The sequence below is a fragment of the Hylobates moloch genome, unplaced genomic scaffold, assembly GCF_009828535.3.
Source record: "Hylobates moloch isolate HMO894 unplaced genomic scaffold, HMol_V3 SCAFFOLD_19, whole genome shotgun sequence".
Lineage (NCBI taxonomy): Eukaryota > Metazoa > Chordata > Mammalia > Primates > Hylobatidae > Hylobates > Hylobates moloch.
Window position 1 is genome coordinate 31,888,819 of NW_026652294.1, and position 17,722 is coordinate 31,906,540.

Genomic DNA, 17,722 nt, shown 5'->3' on the forward strand with positions numbered 1-17,722 from the left:
CATTTGAAGAAAAGGTCCTGCAGTAAAGATGTTGAGAAGTGCTGATATGCACTGCTGGTTATATGAAAGGGTGGAAGGAGGCCGGGAGTGGTGGCTCACGCCTGTAACTCCAGCTACTCAGGAGGCCAAGGTGGGTGGATCACCTGAGATCAGGAGTTTGAGACTCGCCTGGCCAACATGGTGAAACCCTGTCTCTACTAAAAATACAAAAATTAGCCAGGCGTGGTGGCAAACGTCTGTAGCCCCAGCCATTCAGGAGGCTGAGGTGGGAGGGTGGCTTGAGTGTAGGAGTTTGAGGCTGCTGTGAGCTACAATCTAGCCATCGTACTCCAGCCTAGGTGACAGAGTGAGACCTCACCTTAAAATTTAAAAAATAAAATAAAATTCATAGGTAGGCCAGGCACAGCGGCTCACACCTCTAACCCTAGCACTTTGGGAGGCTGAGGCTTAGCCAGACGTGGTGGCGGGCACCTGTCATCCCAACTACTCGGGAGGTTGAGGCAGGAGAATTGCTTGAACCCGGGAGGCAGAAGTTGCGGAGAGCCGAGATCGTGCCACTGCACTCCAGCCTGGGCGACAGAGCGAGACTCCGTCTCAAAAAAAAAAAAAAAGAAAGAAGAAAGGATGGAACGTGCTAGAAGCCATCTCTGAGTGTGCGGGACCACACGCCACACACCCAGGCCTGCAGGAATCAGCTGGTCTTCGTCCTGCTCGTGAGCTCCGCGTTCAGAAGAAATGCAGAAGAGAAGCCTCCTTTGCCGGGGTCCAGCCAGGCCACTCTGCTCTTCCCCTGGCAGGACCACAGGCCACGAGGACCAAGCTCAGAAACACCAGTGACACCAAATCAAGCAGAGCCTTGAGCCAGGCAAAGCTTCTGGAAAAGAAACTTGAACCCAGCTGGGACAGGGGTTCCACGCAGACATCAGAGCCAGAGGTGTGGATCCAGAGACCAGAGGCCAAAGAGACGTGATAAACTGTGTCCGTGACCAGAGCCGACCCTGGTCAGTCCCTGGGGCAGGCATGGCAGCGAGAGGCTGGTTTCCACGTGTACCCAGAGGTTGCTTCATGGAAAGGCCAGCTCTGCGCGAAGGTCCAGGGGGGACCAGTCACGAAGGTGTGAAGAGACATAAGTGTTTGTCCTCAGTACAGGTGAGAATGGCAGAACGCCGCCACACTGCTGTGCAGACGGCACCTTCTACCCCTTTACACCCCTCACACTCAGCTCCAGGGTCCAGACAGCTGTGAACCTACCACCTTCAGCAAAGCGAAGGCCGGGACCCCTGCTGGCCTTCTGCAATAGGCATATATTTTGTCTACCCAGCATTCCTTTCCTTTTTGAGAATAACTCTTCAGGTCAAAGTAGTCACGCCCAGTCCTCTTGGGCAAGAGAAACAGCCCCTCCTTCCCCTTCTTCCTGGGTGAATGTGACGAGGACGACCAATTAGAATAGCCCCGCCCCCTAGGCAGGGTAATTGGCTCAGGGCTGGGCATGTGACCCAGACACAGCCATACTGAGTCCTCCTGGGGTCTTGCCAGAGTTCCTGTGAAATAAACCCCCTGTCTGGGACAGTAAGCACAGCATTGGCTCGAGATGGCCAATAGCCACCTGGCTCCCCCTAGAAACGGCCTGTCTGCAGGTGCAGCTAAACAGAGCTGAGAGACGAAGGTGAGTCATCTCAAACCCATGGTCAATGGCTGGATCCAGCCGTGCCTGAACCACCGTTTTGATCCCCAGATTGCCAGGTCCACAGAGCTCCCTTTTTGCTTACACTAGTTTGAATTGGGTCCTTGTCATTTGCCATCCAGAGCTCTGAGTAAGTCACCTGCACTGTGTGGGAAGGTGTGACCGTGCACCACACCTACTAACAGACGTGCCAGTGTTCGTGCCGACGCCGACTCCTTCCATGGCCCCTGGATGGCACAGCAGCCTCTCCTGTCTGTCACCATGTGTGACCTGCTCCCTTAGTCTTCACCCACTCATCCACGTCTTCAGGGGCATCTAACTCTGGCCCAGCGTATCCCAGACCCTGGCTCACACCCCAGGCTCTCCATTCAGGCTCCATCGTGCACCTCGGACCATCTCGGGTTTGCTGGTCTTCTGGACTAGCGCGGCCAGAAAGAACACAGGAAGGAAGCCTCACGTCTGACACGAGAACCTTCGGTGCTAACCCGAGGGCGATGTGTGCATCCTCAGCACCGGCCCATCCGGCACCAATCCTCTGATCTAGGGACTGCAAGCAACAGGGCCCTGTGGCCATGACATCTCTCACCCTCCAGTTAAAATCTCGCCAGCTGAGTCTGCACATGAAAGTCAGTGCTAAATTGCCTAATAAATCCACAAGTAAGAGTTGCAAGAAGGAGCCAAAAAGGGGTAAGCTGAATGACTCACATATGAAATAATTTGATAATTAATATAAATAGGAAATTTAAAGTCCCCAGCTAAGTGACAGAAAACACCTTAAAAAGCTCAAGAGAGAGGAAACGAAGAAAATAAACCTATAATTGCAAAATAAAAGCATTGAGAGAAGCTGTGCTCAAGATAAAATGTTACAGATGTGATAAATTCCTATGTAAACATTAGTAATGTGTGGGCAGTGGTGTTCCCTGGGGAACTGGCTGCATGAAGTCTTTCTGGAGAGCTGGGCCAGGCCAGTGGGAGGGCAGCTGGCATGGCTGGGGCTGGTGTGGGGTCCTGGGGCCAGAGCCTGCCGGAGGGCAGTCCCCAAGGACCAACAGGCATGGGAGAGGCAGGATATAAACCCAGTCGGGGAGTAAAGGCTGTGCATTCCCCCGGGGCATTGCCTCCACCACCCCCGGGCCACACTCAGGCCTGCCCGGTTCCCCTAGCTCTTCTCTTTCCTGCCTTGCCTGCCAGAGGCCCCTCTCACCCTGCGCTCCACGCACACCTGCTTCTCCGCCTCCTGCCCAGTCGGCCTGCTGGGCGGAGCTCCTGCAGCTGCCACAGATCCACCCTTCCCGGGTGGCTGCTCCTCCCCCCCACCGCCCCAGGAGCACCCCAAGTAAAATCTGGTTCTTCTCCCCTCCAGGTCTGCCTCTGCCTTTGCTCCTGCTACCCCCAGGGCCCCAGGTGCCCCTCCCTCCACCTCATGCTTCTGGACCCAGCAATGTCCTCCACCAGGAGGCCTTCCTTGACCTCCTCACCCTCCTGGAAGGGGCCTCTCCCACCCTGAAGTCCTTTAACTATTTACCTGTCCTTCTCCTTCATACTGAGCTTGTGCCGTATTTGTTTATGTGCTTATCTTCTACCGGGCTCATCTCCGTATCCTTTTTATTCTTTTATTCATTCATTCCACAAATACTAATTGAGCACCTACTATGTGCCAGACCCCATGCTAGGACTGGGGACAGAATGACAGCAAGACAGACACTGTCCCTGCCATCCTGGAACTCCCATCTTGGAGAGAAAAAAAAAAAAAATGAAGCAAATAAACATTAGTAAATATGTCAGGATAAGCAGCCATATAGGCTGGGGTGGAAAGGTGTAGGTGATGCAAGAGATGAGTGTCTGTGCAGACGGAGGAGCTGGGGGAGGAGACTCTGAGAAAGTGACATTCAACTGGGGCCAGAGGGGTAAGCAGAGTGAGGCGGGCACATGCTTTCCAGATACATAATTGGTGTTTGCTAAACGTGTGTGGAACAAATGAGTGGCTAACAAGCCAGAAATCCGAGTGTGTGCCCCGTGTCACTCCAGACACAACTTCCCCACCCTCGTCACCATGACGGGTCACTCCGACCGGCGCCCAGATGCGTTTCCCAGCCCGCGCGCCTGCTACGGGGCCCACCTTGAGGGGATCTCCACTCAGAACCCCTCATGGCCTCCCTGACGCCACCAGCAGCCTCGGGCTGGACAGCAAGCGGGTTTTTCTGGCCTGCAGACTCCACCCCCGAGCACCACACAGGGAAGCCCGGCGAGGCCGCCTCTGGGCTCGGTGGGAGACAGCCCTGATGGATTGGCGATGTCTGCCAGGGGACGGCAGAAGACAGAGAAGCACACTTGCCACCTATTTTCCTTGTCACCCAAGGCTCCACAAATGACCACTCAGGCAAGAAACCTCCTTCAGGTCTAACTGCCTGGATGAGCATTCAGCATCTGGCACCCGTTCCTTAGAGGCCACACGAACCATGTCACTGATTTTTTTTCCTGCCTTGACTGCCCATTAGCTCAGAATTAAACGTGTGGTTCGAATACAGCAAAGTGTATACAGCTCGACGGCCTGAAGAGGGGTCTAACTCTCCCCCTGCTTTCAACCTTCTAGCTAATCTACATCTATGTCTTTCCTGATCTTCTTTTTATGATTTCTATTTAGTATCATGTACATATACATACACACATATATGTATAGACATATATAAACAGACATACATATATAAATATAAAATATCTACATATAGGTCTGGTATGTAATATACCTACTTTACCTTTTTTCTATGAATATATCTTTTAGATACATAGATATATTATGAATATATCTTTTTTAAAAAAAATAGAGACAGGGTCTCACCATGTTGCCCAGGCTTGGCTCAAACTCCTGAACTCAAGCAATCTGCCTGCCCTGCCCTCCCAATGTTCCGGGATTACAGGCATGAGCCACCGTGCCCAGCTATTAACATGTCTTTTTATATATTTTTTTTATATTTCTTCTCCCTTTTTTTTTTTTTTTTTTCAGAGACAGGGTCTCACTACGTTGCCTACGCTGGTCTTAAACTCCGGGGCTCAGGCAATCCTCTTGCCTCAGCTTCCCAAAGTGCTGGGATTACAGGCATGAGCCACCGCACCCAGCCTTTATATTTCTTATATAAATAAAATATACACAGAGATATACATATGTTTATGGAACAAGATAGAGGAATAAATGAATAGATGGATAGATGACAGACGGGAGATACCAAGGAAGAATGAGACAACCTTTGCTGAAAGAATTCAGAATATAGTTAGCTGCACTCTCGTGAACAGAGTATGGAGTCAGAGATCAGAAGCCAGGCTCTCAGTCCCAGCTCGGACCAGCTACGTGACTGTGAAGGGAAACAAGTCACACACACACATCCCCGCAAGTCCCTACCCTGGCCAATCTGAGGCTTTATCAGCTATTAAATGTCTGTCATCTAGTCTGCGCTGCTCACCTCCCCTGGCGGTAACAGAATTTACACGAGAGATTCCTGACTGCGCCGTCAACGCCAGCTTCACGCACGACACTGGCATCATTATTAGTATTGGAGACGACATTCCAGGCAGCCAGCGTTCAACCATAAATAATAAGACACCAAGCCGCATGGCCTCCTACTAAATGCTGCAGGAATTCAAAGAGAAAGGAGCCCTCAGGACCCACATCTGCATTCAGAGTGTCCTGCCCCTCTGATGTCTGAGAGCGGCATCTGACTGAAGGACTTCCATCCCTTGCTTCTCCTAGTAAGAAGCAAGCCCCAGCCGAGATCAGTCGCAACCCTCAGGACTGGAAACGGCTGCCCTGGTATGGAGCAAAGGGCTGGGGCTCTGACAGCCCCTGGCGGTCCCCTGACCACACTGTCCCCTGCAGAAAGGCCAGCACAGCACACATCACCCATGGGCCAGGTGAAACAGGACAGGCCAAGGCTGGAAACCGTGGCACGCTGTGGCAGGTGACCCCTGTGTGTGCCTCCACATGACCTCACAGACCTGACCCCTGCGTGTTCCTCCCACATGACCTCACAGACATCTCCTATCCCTATCGCAGGCCCAGGTACAGTCGCCAGGGTTTCCAGGCACCTGAATCCACAGCACTGGGCTTTAAATCGCAGGAGAAAGTGAGTCGATGACAATAACGAGAATCCTTCTCAGCAAGTCTGTCAGGCGGGCATGGACCGTCGTTTCTTTTCTGGGGGAAGTGACAGAATTCACAAAGGTAGTAAGATTAACTCTAAATTCTGGAATGCTCCCTGCCCAGTCAAGGGCTGACAGTGAAGGCAAAAAAAAGCAGGGGTGATACACAGTTGAAGGGCTGAGTTTGCCAATCAGTTCGAGTGACCAAATAGGGTCTCCTGTGGTTTATTCCTAGAGGTGGACGGATCCCAGGCAGCAGGTTATCCAAAGAAAGTGGGAGGGGACTTTGAATACAGGTGACCTCGCCACCCATCAACGATGTCCCTTCCCCTCCCTGGCCTTCCTGTAGCTGTGCAGCCACCTTCAGGGGTGGGCTCCGGAAGCCCTGAGTTTACACTGCGGCCAGTCCCCTGGGGCCCAGCTGGCTCTTCCAGGGGAGCACCTAAGCCAAACTGGCACGTCAAGGTCCCTCCCTTAAGAATCTGGGGAATAAGGCTGGGTGCGGTGGCTCACTCCTGTCATCACAACACTGTGTGCGGCTGAGGCAGGAGGATTGCTTGGAGGTCAGGAGTTCAAGACCAGCCTGGGCAACATAGTGAAACCCCATTTCTACAAAAAAATAAACATAGGTCAGGCACGGTGGCTCACGCCTGTAATCCCAGTGCTTTGGGAGGCTGAGGTGAGAGGATCGTTTGAGTCCAGGAGTTTGGGGCTGCAGTGAGCTATGATCATACCACTGCACTCCAGCCTGCACAATAGAGCAAGACTCTTTCTCGAAACATTTAAAAAATAAATTTTAAAAAAGTAAGGCCAGGCGTGTGGTGGTGCGCGGCCGGGTGTGGTGGTGCGCGGCCGGGTGTGGTGGTGCGCACCTGTGGTCCTAGCTACTCTGGAGACTGAAGCAGGAGAATCACTTTAGCCTGGGAGGTTGAAGCTGCAATAAGTCTCATAGATAGATACATAGATAGATGACAGATAGATAGACAGACAGATGATAGACAGACAGACAGATGAAAGATAGACAGACAGATAGATGATAGATATACATAGAGAGATATATACATAGAGTTTCACTCATAGATAGTTTCATAGATGACAGATAGACAGACAGAAAGTAAAAAGAATCTGGGAAATGGAGTAAGAGACGGGGTCTCAACTCATCTGCCTTTTGCAGTAAGATGCACACTGAGGCTGAGGGAGGGGCCGTTTTCCCCTCGTGGAAATGCCCAGTTAACAGAAACGGAAAGGTGGCCTGCAGTGAGACGGAGAAGAGGGGAGCCGACATGGAGCTGAAGCAGGACAGAGAGAGGGGCCCCTCCCTCTAGCATCTGTGCCCCATTCAGCCCCTCCCAGGACCTGAGCATTGAAATCTCCCTCAGCTTCTATGAGATACTCCAGGGTCTTGGCAGTAAAGTTCGCTTTTCATCCAGACTCTGCTGTTTGCGACCAGCCCCGGTGAGCACAAGTCCTGGCTGGCCTGACTAACATCATGTCCACTTTCCCACCATCCTTCCATCCAGCAAACCACCTCACGCCACGCTGAGCCGACTGAGAATACCTGGGAGTATTCAGATCAGTGGCCAGGGGAGAGCAAAGGTTTTGGTGGCCAGGGGGACCCAGGTCTGGCTCCATCTAGCACAGCAACCTTGAATAAACCTCCCGAAATGTAATTTCCTCCATCTGGGCTACTGCCGATACCTCCCCAGATCCACTCCCAGCCCTCCCTGGTCTCTTCTGCTTGCTATCCCCACAGTGAGCTCCCCAAAATGTCAGCCTTTGCCAGGTAACTCGCATTTAACAAAGAAATAAATAAAAATAAAAAACAAAGCGTCAGCCCTCTCACGGAACTGCCAGCCTGAAACTGCCCCAGTGGCTTCCTGCTGTTCTGATGATACAAGCAAAATCCTCCCCCCAGGGCCTGAGGTTTCCTTTCCACGCCGCGCGCTCTCCCCTCGGGGCCTGCAGCAACCCTGATTCTTCTGCCTGGGAAATGCTTCCCCCAACTCTCTCCCCACAACCCCTTTTGCCTAATTAACTCTATAAAATTCATTTTGTCAACATCATTATTGAGGTAGAATTCACAAACCACAAAATGTACCTTTTCAAAGTTTACAATTTGGTGGTTTTTTTGTACATTCACAGGGTTGTGCCACCATTACCGCTACCTAATTCTAGAACATTTTCATCACTCCACAGAGAAACCCATTAGCGGCCGGGCACGGTGGCTCACGCCTGTAATCCCAGCACTTCGGGAGGCCGAGGCGGGCGGATCACCTGAGGTCAGGAGTTCAAGACCAGCCCGGCCAATATGGTGAACCCCTGTCTCTACTAAAAATACAAAAAATTAGCCAGGCGTGGTGGCGGGCACCTGGAATCCCAGCTACTCGGGAGGCTGAGGCAGGGGAATTGCTTGAACCCGGGAGGCGGAGCTTGCAGTGAGCCGAGATCACGCCACTGCACTCCAGCGTGGGTGACAGAGCAAGACTCCATTTCAAAAAAAAAGAAAGAGGCCCATTAGCAGCCACTCCCTCCCATTCCTCCCTTCTCCGCAGTCCCCAGAAGCCACGAATCTACTTTCTGTCTTATTAATTTGCATAATCTGGACATTTCATATAAACAGAATCATATAATAAGTGGTCTTTTTTATTCACGATTTCATTTTTTCAGCTCTAATCTCTATTATTTCTTTCCTTTTGCTTGCTTTGGGTTTAGTTTGCTGTTCTTTTTCTAGTTTCTCAAGGTGGAAGATTATTTACTTGAAGTTTTTCTTCTTTTTTAACATAGGTTCTTACAGCTATACATTTGATAAGTTTTGATAGGTTATATTTTCATTTTCATTCATTTCAAACTACTTTCTAATTTCTCTGTGATTTCTTCTTCTTCTTTTTAGAGACGGAGTCTTGCTATATTGTCCAGGCTGGTCTCAAACTCCCGGGCTCAAGCAGCCCTCCCGCCTTGGCCTCCCAAAGTGTTGAGATTACAGGCATGAGCCACTGCGCCTGGCCTAATTTCTTCTTTGACCCATTGGTGTTTGTTTGCTTGTTTGTTTGTTTTGAGACAGAGTCTCACTCTTGTTGCCCAGGCTGGAGTGCAATGGCGTGACCTCGGCTCACTGCAACCTCCGCCTCCCAAGTTCAAGTGATTCTCGTGCCTCAGCCTCCTGAGTAGCTGGGATTACAGGTGCGCGCCACCACACCAGCTAATTTTTTGTATTTTTAATACAGACGGGGTTTCACAATGTTGGCCAGGCTGGTTTCGAACTCCTGACCTCAGGTGATCCACCTGTCTCGGCATCCCAAAGTGCTGGGATTAAAGGCGTGAGCCACTGCGCCCGGCCGACCCATTGGTTATTTAGGACTGTGTTTACTTTGGACATTTGTGAATTCCCAAATTTCCTTTATTGATATCTAACTTCATTCTACTACAGTCAGAGAACATACTTTGTATGACTTGAATCCTTTTAAATTTACTAAGGCCAGGTGCAGTGGTTCATGCCTGTAATCCTAATACTTTGAGAGGCCAAGGCAGGCGGATCGCTTGAGGCCAGGAGTTTGAGACCAGCCTGGCCAACCTAGCAAAACCCCATCTCCACCAAAAATACAAAACTTAGCCGAGCCTGGTGGTGCAAACCTGTAATCCCAGCTACTCAGGAGGCTGAGGCATGAGAATCACTTGAACCCAAGAGGTGGAGGTTGCAGTGAGCCAAGATTGCACCACTGCACTCCAGTCTGGGTAACAGAGCGAGACTTCATCTTAACAAAAACCAGTCAGGCGTGAAGGCACGTATCTGCCGTCTCAGCTACTTCCAGGAACTGAGGTGGGGGACTACCTGAGCCTGAAGGGTTGAGGCTGCAGTGAGCCGTGATCATGCCACTGCACTCCAGCCTGGGAAACAGAGCAAGACCAGAAAAATTACCAAGTCTTGTTTTACCGCCTAACATATGGCCTCTCCCGGAGAACGTCTCCTGGGCACGTGAGAAGAATGTGCATCCTGCGTTTGCTGGGTGGCGTGTTCTGCAGACGTCTGTCAGGTCCAGTTGATTTACAGTGTTTTCAAGTCTATCTCATTGGTTCTCTTCCTACCCGTTTTATCCATTATTGAAAGTGGGACCTTGAAGCCTCCAATCATTATTGTTGGATTTTGTATTTCTCCCTTCATTTCTGTTAGTTTTGGTTCATGTATTTTGGGGGTCTCTTGTTAGGTGCATACAGGTTTATAATTATTAGGTTTTCCCGATAGGTTGACTCCTTTTTCGTTACAAAATGTCCCTGTTGGTCCCTAGTAACAATTTTTGCCTTAAAGCCTATTTTGTCTGCTATTTGTGGAGCCACTTCACCTCTCTTTCAGGGACTGCTTGCATGGAATATCTTTTTCTGTTCTTTTACTTTCCACCCATTTGTGTCTTTGAATCTAAAGTGTGTCTCTTGTAGACAGCATACATGATAGCTGTATCACGTTTTCAAATTTTCATTTATTTACTTATTTTTGAGACAGGATCTTGCTGTTCACCCAAACTGGAGTGCACTGGTGTGAACACAGCTCACTGCAGCCTCAAGCTGCCAGGCTCAAGCGATCCTCCTACCTCACCCTCCTGAGTAGCTGTGACTACAGGCGCCTGCCACCACGCCCAGCTAATTTTTGTATTGTTTGTAGAGATGGGGGTTCGCCATGTTGGCCAGACTGTATCATGGTTTTTTAAATCCTTTCTGCCATGCTCTATCTTTTTATTGGAGAATTTAGTCCATTTGCATTTAATGTAATTATGGATAAGATAGGATTTATGCCATTTTGCTATTTGCTTTCCATATGTCTTGTCTTTTTATTCTTATATTTTCCCATTTCTGCCTTCTTTTGTGTTGAATAGGGATTTTCTAGCATAACCCTTAATGCTCCTCTTCCATTTTTTAAAGTTATTTTCTTAATGGTGGCCTTGGAGACTACAATTAACATTTTAATTTAAAACAATCTAACTTGGACTAATACTGACCTAATTGCAATAGTACACAAAAACTTTGCTCCAATATCGCTCTGTTCCCTCCACTCCTTTGTGCTATTATTGTTATTCAAATTATATCTTGGTGCATTATATCTTGACGCATTATATGCGTCAACAAAGTTTTAACAAGCATTGCTTTCCGCAGTTATCTTTTCGATCAGACAGAAGAATTACTAGCAGAACATACTCACGCCTTTAAGATGCTCCTTGTACTGTCATGTGGATTTCAGTCACGGCCTAGTGCCCTTTCACTTCAGCCTGAAGAATTCCCTTTAGTGTTTCTTACAGGCCATGCCTGCCAGTGACAAATTCTCTCTGTTTTTATTATATTAATCTAGGATGTCTTAATTTCTCCTTCCTTTTTTTTTTTTTTTGAGACAGAGTCTCGCTCTGTCACCCAGGCTGGAGTGCAGTGATGTGATCTCGGCTCACTGCAAGCTCCGCCTCCCAGGTTCACGCCATTCTCCTGCCTCTGCCTCCCGAGCAGCTGGGACTACAGGTGCCCGCCACCATGCCCGGATAATTTTTTTTGTATTTTTAATAGAGACGGGGTTTCACCATGTTCGCCAGGATGGTCTTGATCTCCTAACCTCGTGATCCGCCCACTTCGGCCTCCCAAAGTGCTGGGATTACAGGCGTGAGCCACCGTGCCCGGCCTCTCCTTCATTTTTGAAGGACAGTTTTTTCCGGATATAGAATTCTTTAAGGAATTTTTAAAATTCTTTCAGCACTTTGGCTGTGCCACCCACTGCCTCCTGCTTTCCAGGGCTTCAGATGAGAAGTCAGCTGTGCTATTAATCTTCATGAGTGTTCCCTGCCTTATTAACACTCACCTTCAATTCTGAATTCAACCATATCTTCCTCCCTGGCCCAGGCCAGGCCCTTTGATACCGGCACCTCGTTCCTCTATAATTCCCCTTTGTAGTGATTATCACAGTTGTAATTAAACAATTAATGATGGACAGAGCTCTTTCCTGTATTTTCCCATCACTAGAATGTAAGTTCCATAAGGCAAGAACCAGGCCTGTCTTGTTCACCATTCTGTCACCCAAAGCTGCCCGATGCCTGGCACACTGTAAACTCTCAATAAATATTTACTGAGCGAACAAATGACACTCATCCTAGAGTAGGCTACATGACTGGTCTCAGCTTCTCACTCCCTGCAGTGGTGTAAACAGCCATGCCGTGCCAGGGCCTACAAGTAGGCAGTGTATGTCCCTGCCCTGTGTTGAGGTTGGCCGCATGCCTTGTGTTAGCTAATGGGATGTTAGTGAATATGACGTGAAAAAAGGCTGGAAATGTGTGTGTATGATTCAGCTGGTTCTCACTGTGCTCCTCCTGTCACCATGATTCAGAACAGGCCTTGGGTGGTCTCTGTGCTCCTCCTGTCACCATGAGACAGAACAGGCCTTGGGTGGTCTCTGGTCCAAATGGGATCAGAAACACATGGAACAGGCCTAAACCCACTTGCAGCTTGAAGTCAGCCAAGTCCTCCTGTGGGCAGCCTAGGTCAGCCAAACCTCACCCAACTCCGAGATACGTGAGAGGGAAATAAATGCTCACTGTCATAGGCCAGTGGGTTTGGGGTGGGTTGTTGCACCACAATATGGTGGCAATCGATGGCTAAGACATATGCCCTTGGAGTCTGAAGCTGGGAGTGAGTGCTGGGGAAGGTCTTCGTGTGGCCCACAATTAGGTCCAGATTAGTTCCACAGGCAGATCCACCAGCCTCCTCTGTACTTACAGAATAAAGTTCCCCGAATCCTACAGTCCCACAACTCATCTCTGGTGCCAGCAGCTCCTAGAGTAGCCCAGAGTGTACTAAGCGTGGAGTACCATGCCAGGCACACAGTAGGCGCTTTGCTGAGTTAGGCTTTGTCCTTCTCCACCTTCCTCCTCACCAATTCCACCACTGGGCCTGAGTCATCTGCACAGCTGAAAATTTGCAGTTCTTCCTCCGCTGTGGGGCTGGACTGGGGGCGGGGGGCGGCACCCTCACCTGTCCCAGGAGCTGACCCTTCTTACTGCCTCAGTGACACCCAGACTCAGGTGACGAGGCGAGCCCGGGCCCTGGACACCAGGTCTGTGCAAAGTGAGGTCACCCCACAGGTGAGTCCTGGCTGCCCCCTTGGCCTGTCCTTTCTACTCTGACTTGGGGCGTGACCCTGATGGAAATTTTCAATTCCGTAAAGGAAATTTTGATTCGATATGGGGCCTTTTTACTCCCAAGTTTCCCCCTTTGCTAAATTAGTTCCCAATCCCTCTGTCAAGGGTGACTCTGTTCATCACCTGATGCTGAAACCTCAACTGGGGTTTGTGGGGAGTCTGAGGCCAGCCCAGCCCTCGCGGTGCTTCTGTGCAGGATCAGAAGAGGTGTCCCTCGTGGAGGCACTTGTCTTCCACCTGGTTAAAAAGCACCATAATAAACCAGTAATGTTAATTCCATTCATCAGAAAGTTACCAACAAACCACACAAAAAGCTCCTTCCAGGCAGCGTCCTCATGGGACGCTCAACCTGCAAAAATGAGTCTGGCAGACCCACCACATCCAGAACTACCTGCAGCTCTCGCCGAGCAAGACGCTCAAAGCAGTTACCTACTCAGCAGTATCCCCGCGATAGACCGCTGTGGCCTGAATGTTTGCGACCCCTGAAATCTCCCGTATTGAAACCCCAACACCCCAAGGTATGAGGAGGTGGGGCCTTTGGGAGGTGATTAGGTCTTATGGGCAAGGTCCTCATAAATGGAATTAGCGTTCCTGTAAAAGGGGCTTTTCTACCCCTTAAGATTAAGGTGTTATAAAACCCAAAGGGAGGGACTCAAACCACTTTTGCAAAATTCTGAGACAGTGAAAGATCTAACTTGACCGACTCCGTCTTGCTTCTAACCTCTAAGCTGTCCTTGTTCATTCCTGGGCATAGGCTGAACTAACTTTAGGAGAAACTTAGTTTATAGTTTAAACAAAGACGGTAACAGCCCTTTCCCAAGCAAACCTCCTTCTTCCCTGGGGACTAGTCTGCCTTTGCAGGACTAACTTTAGCCACAAGATTAGAAATTATGGTTTAGGAGCCATGCAGCTGGAGGCTACAAGATTCTGACCCTCCTTAAACTGCTCCTAAGATCAGCACTTGAGATATTTTGGAAACCCTGCACTTGATGGATCAGCTGACACCACCCACATCGATAAACTGGCTCATCTGATCTTAAGGTCCCCACCCAGGAACCGAGTGAGCACAACAGACAGCTTTGACGCCCTGTGATTTCATCCCTGACCAATCAGCACTCCTGGCTCACCTGTGATTTCATCCCTGACCAATCAGCACTCCTGGCTCACTGGCTTCCCCCACCCACCAAGTTATCCTTAAAAACTCTTGGAACCAACCCAAATGTCCATCAACGATAGACTGGATTAAGAAAATGTGGCACATATACACCATGGAATACTATGCAGCCATAAAAAATGATGAGTTCATGTCCTTTGTAGGGACATGGATGAAACTGGAAATCATCATTCTCGGTAAACTATCACAAGGACAAAAAACAAAACACCACATGTTCTCACTCATGGGTGGGAATTGAACAATGAAAACACATGGACACAGGAAGGGGAACATCACACTCCGGGGACTGTTGTGAGGAGGGGGAGGGAGAGCATTAGGAGATATACCTAATGCTAAATGACGAGTTAATGGGTGCAGCACACCAACATGGCACATGGATACATATGTAACAAACCTGCACATTGTGCAAATGTACCCTAAAACTTAAAGTACAATAAAAAAAAAACAAAACTCTGATCCCTGCATGCTCGGGGAGACTGATTGGAGTAATAATAACACTCTGGTCTCCCACAAAAAATAAATAAATAAATAAAAGAGGCTTTTAAGGAAGCCTGTTGGCCCCTCCTGCCATGTGAGGACACAGAAAGAAAGCGCCATCTATGAGCCAGGAAATGGGCCCTGGGCAGACACAGAATCTGCCCACACCTTGATCTTGAACTTCCCAGCTTCCAAACCATCAGAAATAAATATCTGTTGTGTATAAGCCACCCAGATGATGGTATTTTCATACAGCAGTCTGAATGGGCTAAGAGACTTCACAGCAAAGAACCACGTCTTGTTTCTGCTCAGCTCACGTCGGAAGTAGAAGGTCGTAACAAGCCAGATGTTGTGAGAAAGGTCTTCGTGTCCAGGTGGGCATCACTGGACCCCGAGAAGTGGTTTCTGCAAATGAGGGAAGCCCCCAGCAGGATTGGAAGTGGCAGGTAGAGAAAGGTCACTGCAGGAATCAGCTCTCAAAACAGGCGATGGTGGGGGGGAGGGGGGCGAACGCTGGGAAAATACAGGCAACTGAGCAGCTGCTTCGAGACCCGGCCTGGACGGATTTGGGGTTAGAGAGAATTTCACATTCATCTCTGACCTTTTTTTGGCGAACCTCACCCATAGCACCTTCTCCTTAATCAAATACTCCCCAGACACTGACATTAACAAGCACACGGGCTGTGAGAATTCAGAGACCGGTTGAAATTGGGCCATTTCTTATCTCTAATCTGTGTGATTGGATGACATTAAAAAAAGAAACCAGAAGAGAATTCATTTCCTTTTTTTACTTTTAAATGAGGCCCCACTTAGAGCAGAAGAGTTTAGGTGTTGGGTCTTCTTAAGCAAACAGTCCTCAAGGGATGGTGTAAAAAACACTGGATCGAACCCTTGTTTTCTGACCACTGCACCAAACACCCCCTCACCTAATCCCTCACACTCTACATCAAGGAGCAAGAGGAATGAACCTGGTTTCCAAAAATTAAGTCCAGAAAAGAACATGCATTCCTACATCTCGCCTTCTAAATTAAGCCCGTGTTCTCCATTAATGTCCCACTGGGGACTGAGAGAAAATTGTTTCAAAACTGGGAACTAAATTTAAAGTTAGGAAGAAAAAAAAATAACACTTTACAAGTCCCAAATGTTTGAAGTAGTTTGTTACAAACTTTAAAGTCAGATCTAAAGTGACTGCCTGTCTGAGCGTTCACGTTGTCAGCCCAGGAATCCAACTGTCCAAATGGGGTCATGTACAAACTCAGGGATCGGTTAGAGGTCAGTTACACCCTAAGTTTTAGCAACGCAAGGGGTATACTCCACTAAAGTTTTGGTTCTCGTAGTTGGCTGAGTGCACTGTATCCATCGGGGTTGTAAGCAACAGAAATCAAGTCTGCATGACTTCAGCAGAAAGGAATGTACTGGGGGAATACCTTGGGAATACCTTGTAGCTCAGAACCAATCAGAAGGCTGAAGACCCTGATGGAGACTCCAACAGTCTAGGCCTTCAAGTCCCATCACCCTTCACTATGGAAATAAGTGGCTCCAAAATCCTTTCTCCCCTTGCTTCACTCTGCCAAGTTTCAGATCCCAGAGTGGACAGCCCAGCAAAGTAGCCTGGCATGGGCCAAGGTCCCATCCCTTCAGCTGGGTGATGACCACATGGGGTGTGTCCACTTTGTGAAAATGCAGAATACTTCTGATGCGTGCAGTTTTCTGAAGAGATGCTACACTTCCTTTTTTTTTTCCTTTTGAGACAGGGTTTTGCTCTGTCACCCAAGCTGAAGTGTAGTGGTATAAGGGTCATTGTAGCCTTGACCTCCCACCTCAGCCTCCCAAGTAGCTGGGACTACATGTGCATGCTACCACACCTGGTTAATTTTTCTATTTTTTTAGAGATGGGTTTTTGCCATGTTGCCCAGGCTGGTCTCAAACTCCTGGGCTCAAGCAATCTGCCCACCTCGGCCTCCCAAAGTGCTGGGATTACAGGCGTGAGCCACCATGCCAGGCACTATGCTTCAATTTTTTAAGAAAAAATGTTACCCTGTCCCATGACCAAGCAATTCCACTCTTAAAAGAAGTAAAACAGGTAAGAGGGCCGGGTGCAGTGGCTCACGCCTGTAATCCCAGCACTTTGGGAGGCCGAGGCAGGTGGATCACAAGGTCAGGAGATCGAGACCATCCTGGCTAACGCAGTGAAACCCTGTCTGTACTAAAAAGACAAAAAATTAGCCGGGCGTGGTGGCGGGTGCCTGTAGTCCCAGCTACTCGGGAGGCGGAGGCGGAGAATGGCGTGAACCCGGGAGGCGGAGTTTGCAGTGAGCAGAGATCGTGCCACTACACTCCAGCCTGGGCGACAGAGCGAGACTCCATCTCGAAAAAAAAAAAAAAAACAGGTAAGAGAAACAAAGTATATGGCAGGAATGAAAAAAAAGGTCAACACGAATGCTTGTGGCCACTCCATTGATAATAGCCAAAAATGAACACAGCCCAGAGGTCCATCACCAGGTGAATAGATAAGCAAGTTACACATATTCATAGCAAGGAATACTACTGACCAATGAAAAGGAAGCAACTACCAACCCAAACAACAAACAGGGTTGAATCTCAACAACGTGATGCCAGATGAGAGCGAGAGGCGCCTTTCACAAAAGAACACACATTGTATGATCCCATTTACATGAGTGGGATTTATGAATCCCATTAATTTACCAGGACAGGTAAAATTAACCTATGGTAGCCGGGCACGGTGGCTCATGCCTGTAATCCCAGCACTTTGAGAGGCTGAGGCTGGAAGATCACCTGAGGTCAGGAGTTCAAGACCAGCCTGGCCAACATGGTGAAACCCAGTGTCTACTAAAAATACAAAAATCAGCTGGGTGTGGTGGCACACAGAGGTGAGGTAGAGAATCAGTGAACCAGAGGGAGTTGTAGTGACCAAGGATCGTGCCTTGATCCAGCCTGGCAACAAGAGTAAAAAAAAAAATTAACCTCTGGTGAAAAAACTCCAGAGTGGCTGACTGCAGGGGAGTGGGACAGGGATTGACGATTGACGGGATGGCGTGTGAGAGTGGCTGACTGCAGGGGAGTGGGACA

At 49.1% G+C, this 17,722-nt stretch overlaps 1 protein-coding gene across 1 annotated transcript in view; it reads right to left on the bottom strand.

Moving 5' to 3' along the window:
- The window catches only part of RPH3AL (rabphilin 3A like (without C2 domains)), a 184,267-nt gene that overhangs the window by 118,544 nt on the left and 48,001 nt on the right, over nucleotides 1–17,722 (bottom strand). The gene's annotated exons all lie outside the window — the stretch shown is intronic.